Raw genomic sequence first — 6,000 nt, 5'->3', positions numbered from 1 at the left:
CTAAAAATGACAATACGTGTAATGAAGAAAGGAAGAAAAAACGTCCTGAATGTTGATAGAAAAAATCAGGCGCAGTCTGAACCCAGGTCTGAGTCAGAAACTGGGGAGGGTTTTAAATCTGGAAAAGAAAATGATAGCAAAATTCCTAGTAAATTAAGCAGAGATTCATCCGAACGTGAAAGTAAAATTCCAAGTAAAGTAGGAGTTCATCTGAAAGTGAAAGCCAATTGCCGGGTAAGCATAAAGTAGTTACAGAGAATGAAAGCAAAACTCCACGCGGAAGTGCTATAGTCCAGAAGTCACCGCAATTAAGAGGCAGAAAGTCCAATATACCAAGCCCAGGAACGAAAAATAAAAGCAAAAATAAGTCCAAAACAGAATTGGAGAAGGAAAAGAGTCAAGGTACAAATAATGATGAAAAAAGTTTGCGTCAGCGACCCAACAGTCAAGCTAACAGAACATGTATTCCATCATCTGTAAGATACAAGTCCAACAGCCCAGCAGGCAAATCAGGAATACCGTCTCCTGTTAACAAAACCCAAAAACATAAGCCAAGTGGCCTTGTGGCTCCAAAAAGATTCTAAACTGCGAGGATGTTAATAAAACTGATGAAAATCCTGAGCAAAACCATGTAAATGAAGAGGCAGTTGCCAATGCAAATTGTGTAAGCAATGATTCAACAAATGCTAATCCAGAAAATCCTGCAAAACCACCAAGGGTGCAAAGGCAGAGCAGCCAGAATGGAAGGACACCAAAGGGTAAGAGCCTTCTACCACTGATACACAAGTCATTGGAGAGTGGGAAGGGATCTCCGAATGGGGTCTCCTCACCCACAACTGGGACCAAACAAAAGCGGGGCATCCCTGCTGCGAAACCAAAGAAACCCTCGTCAACATCATCTGATGGCTTTCAAAGGGAATGGTTTTGTTATAATTTATTTTGAAACAAATATCTATTACATGATTTTCTTTATCTTAGAACATATATATTTAGCGTTTTTTCCAGAAAATCGAAAAAGCATGGGTTTAAAGGTTACGAGCATGTACACTCGTACTTGCATTGCCTTGCCTAGTTATTGTTCTTATCTTTTCCTTGATATATTTAATATGCAGTTTGGGTACGAACAAGAAATTGGGTCCGAAAACAAAATTGGGTACGAAAAAAAAATTGGGAACGAAAAAATTTGGGTACGAAAAAAAATCGTATGTTTAAGTGAATCGGTGTAGAAATGAAAAAGTAATAGTAAAAGAAAATTTTGGGTGGTTGTTGCCTATATGGGCGGGGCCCTGGGGTGGGTAATGAGGACATGGATGGTCGAGATAGACCGTGTTTTCATAAGAGATGTTCAGTATTAATTTGAAGTCAAGTGGAAAATAAATGAAGAAGTTATATTAAAACAACAAAATTTTGGGTTGGCGTGGTCTATGTTGGCGGGGCGCCCAGGGTTGGTAATGGGGCCATGCATTGTTGAGATTGACCGTATTGTCATAAGAGATGTTCAGTATCAATTTAAAGTGAATCGGTCTAGAAATGGAGAAGTTAATGTAAAATAACCTAAACTTGAGTGTTAACAAGGTTTTACTATAGCCATGTAAGGAAAACTGCCCCGCCCCCATAACTTTTGACCCAGGGGTCAGATCAAAATTCCAAATAGTGCACAGTCGCACATATGCTCACAGCTACCATATGTGTAAGTTTCAAGGTTTTAGTGCTAATAGTGTAGGACGAGATAGTGGCTAGGACGGACGGACAGAACGCGGAGATAACCACAATATCCCCACGCTTTTAAAACCGTGGGGATAATAACATTTAAATAGTGTCATGTACTTCGTCTTTTATGGTGCTTTGTCTAATGGTTATTTAACACCCCTCTTAAACGTTCGAAAGTTCATTAAAAATAACACAACCATACGTCATACCTTTGAGAATTATAGTCATATAATGTTTTAGACGGCTTTTGTTTATCTTTGTTTTGTTTAATCATCGATGCTGATTCTTCAAACCACCTTTACTCTGATGGTCATGGGTAACTCGTTTTTTTATAAAGATGAAATACCGTGTATAAAGGTACACTAATCGTACTAACTAATATATCGTTGCATTATTATTTAGAATGGTTATACTTATATTATAAATACTTATAAATTTATTTACTAAACACATGCCTGTATGCATATGTTTGACGTTATTGTAACCCGTTTTAGTGCTCATGAAACTTCTGAATGTCAACAATAACAATCAACAAATATAAAATCATCGATATTCTACGCTAAAGACATTTACACGTTCAGCCTCGTTCTGAAATTAGACGCGTCACGTGATATCTAAAAATAGCAACAGTGGTAGTATTGTGAAACTGGTCTATTAAGTGACTCGTAACCTACAATTAAGTCCCTTTGGCCTACAAATAAGTGACCCTTATTCTACAAGTAAGTGACTTTGCCTACAATTAATTGAAATATTAGCCTACAATTAAGTCACTCTTAGCCTACAGCAAAGTACTTCATAGCATGCAAAAAAGTGAATCTAAGCCTTAAAATGTACAAACTGGCTGCCTGTAAGTTGCATGCCTCTTAACCTGTGGATATTCAGATTTTGCTAAACACTGCATTCTGTTGTATGTTATTATATTATGTTTTTTTTGTTAAGATCTGATTATTAAAGTGAAAAAATCTTATTTGTGTTTAAAGGGCCTTTTCACAGATTTTCGGCATGTATTTAAGTTTGTCTTTAAATGCTTTCTATTGATAAATGTAAACATTGGATCTAAAAGGCTCCAGTAAAAAATCAAGAATACAATTCTAAAAAAGAAAAAAGTATCCCTCAACAGGGCTCGCACCACTGGCCCCTGGAGTCCTGGAGTAAAAGTCTACCGCTTAGACCACTCGATCACCCATGCTCATACAATTAAGGATACTTTATATAAGCAATCCTCGTAGTTTCACAAAATATAACGACAACAACAGAGCCCTCCAAATTATTCGTTTCGCGTTGCAACGCTTTATAATTTTCAGGTTTTTAAATTGTCAAAAGATGCATATCATGGCTATTTAAGAGCATGGTTCAGTATTACTGTTTCCTCACAAAATGTCATAACTAAAACGAAAATTTGCGAATCTGAAACAACTTTTTTTAATTTTGTCAATTTACAAAAACGTGAAAAGGCCCATTTAAACACATTATCAACTCTAATATGGTATTTGGTTTAATTGAATTGACACAAAGTGTCATACTTGAGCAGTATAAGGTTTTCAATGGTTAACAGTTTAGAGGAAGTTATTGCATGAACTTCGCAACTATTTTGCTTCATAAAAAAAATTATTTATCTTATAGAGTAGTATGTTATGTTCGTCTTTGATAGAATAATATTTTCAAGACTATGCCCTGGAAACATTAAACAAAACCAGTTTATGCCCCCCCCCCCCCCCATCATCATGAACAAGTGGCACATGAACGGCGTCCTGCAAACATGGGTCTTATGCCATATGCAACCAGCAAACCAGCAAAGGTCTACACCGAGTGCACAGTCTGGTCAGGAGCTAAATTGTCTGCTATAAAGTCACGCAAGGTGTCCTGGTGCCATCAGTGAACAGTGTATCTTCCGGCCAGATTGGCTGCATATGGCATATGACCCATTTTCGCATGATGCCGCTCATTTTGTGATAGTCCCTCTTTTAGTGTGTCACATTGTTGACCACTTAGATTTTTTTATGATTGTGATTATACCAGTTAAACACACATTTTGGCTCGAACACAGCTGATAATTTTTTGAAGGGGAATAAGTGACCTTTGTGACTGGGGCAGAGCTATTGTTACAACAAATTGTAATTGATCAATTTTAATTGATTGAAATATGTACATATTTCAATATCGTTCTATACAAGGTATGTGCTATTTCATTTGCATACATTAAGATTCGAAACTTGAATTATATTTTACTTTAAATATTATAATTATTAAATCATTCTGCTTTTTTTACACATTTATAATCCCCCACCGGTGAAACCGGAGGGGACTTATGGTTTGCGCTCAGTGTGTCCGTGATTCTGTCACACTTTTCTGGATCCTGCGTTAACTTTAAAAGTTCTTAATTTTGTTCCCATGAAACTTGCAACATGGACAGATGGCAATATGGAGATTATGCACGTCATTTCATTTTGTTCTTACGTCAAGAATTCTGGTTGCTATGGCAACAAATAGACTAGAAATATTGCTGAAAATGGTGGAGTTTCACCAGAAGGGGACCATATTGTTTGACAATACTCATTTTGTTTTGTGATTTCATTCTCATGACATTTTGTAGATATTTGTTTTTTCATTTCTACCATATGTATGTGTATTCAGTAAAATGCAAGAATAAATAAATGTAACATTCAACTATGACTTCTTTGAGCTGGGTTGTGACGACACTGAAGACACATGCTTTTTGTCCAGTTTTCCCAAAGCGAACCTCGTGTTAACTCTTTCCCACTTATAAGCAAAGTGAAAATGGCTATGTGCAAACAGCATAAAACCAGAACAGCCTGCGAGTTACTCGCAGTCTGTTTAGGTTTTCTGCTGTTTGCTGCTCATCAGTATCTAAGGGTTGGAAATTAATCCTTAAAAACTTTAATTTAGTAAGAAAGGACTTTAATTAAATGTAACTTTCTAAGGAACTACAAATGCATCAAAATACGTTTCTCAGTGTTAAAGATTTAATAACTTTCCTTTTATTATGCAGTGGTGAATATTTTTGCAAGCAAACATGATTCAGATGCGTAAACTATTAATTCTTACCTGTCCCCTAGACACGTACAAGCACACATATGGACCATGCTCTGTGAAAAGGGGGTTTAATGCATGTGCGTATGGTGTCATAATAGATTAGCCTATGCAGTCAGCACAGGCTAATCAGAGACGACAGTTTCCACTTTTATAGTATTTATACACCCACAAACGAAGTTTATGGGGGGGGGGAGCATATAGGAGTGAACTTGTCTGTCTATCGGTCTGTCTGTCGGTTGGTCTGTCTGTCGGTCGGTTGGTCCGTATTAAGTGTCCGCTCTCTTATTCCAGTTGTTTTCATCCGATCTTCACCAAACTTGGTCAGATGTTGTATCTATATGATGTCTAGGCAAAAGTTGAACATGGGTCATGGCTGGTCGAAAACTAGGTCACGGGGTCACTTAGTGCGTTTAAAACATTGAGCATGGTGTCCGCTCTTTAATTCAAGTAGTTTTCATCCGACCTTCATCAAACTTAGTGAGAAGTTGTATCTAAATGATGTGTAGATAAACTTTGAATATTGGTCATGCAGGGTCAAACACTATGTCACGGGGTCACTTAGTGCTTTTTTTACATTCAGCATGTTGTTCGCTCTCTAAATCAAGAAGTGTTCATCGAATATCTTCACCAAACTTGGTCAGAAGTTTTATCTAGATGATCTCTACGCCAAGTTTGAACATGGGCCATGTCTTGCCCAAAAATAGGTCACGGGTTTACTGAGTGCGTTTTTTTTCACATTCAGCATGGTGTCCGCTCGCTCTCTAATTCAAGTAGTTTTCATCCGATCTACACCACACTTGGTCAGAAGTTGTATCTAGATGATGTCTAGGCCAAGTTCGAACAAAGGTCATGGTAGGTCAAAAACTAGGTCACGGGGTCACTTAGTACGTTTTACACTTTCAGCATGGTGTCCGCTCTCTAATTCAAGTAGTTTTCATCCGATCTTCACCACACTTGGTCAGAAGTTGTATCTAGATGATGTATAGGTCAAGTTCAAACATGGGCAATGCCGGGTCAAAAATTAGGTTACGGTGTCACTTAATGCGTTTTAAACATTGAGCATGGTGACCGCTGTTTTTTGTGAAGACAACATGCAAAATATTCGGTGTCAATGCGGCATGTGGGGTCATTTGTAACGTCTGTGAAAAAGCTCTAGTTTCTGTTTAAAGGAAGTCTCTTCTTAGCGAAAATTCAGTTTATGCGGGAAAAGTCGTCCCTGATTAACCTGTGTGGAAT

The sequence above is a fragment of the Dreissena polymorpha genome, chromosome 4 (genome assembly GCF_020536995.1).
Source record: "Dreissena polymorpha isolate Duluth1 chromosome 4, UMN_Dpol_1.0, whole genome shotgun sequence".
NCBI lineage: Eukaryota > Metazoa > Mollusca > Bivalvia > Myida > Dreissenidae > Dreissena > Dreissena polymorpha.
This window is presented reverse-complemented; position numbering follows the sequence as displayed.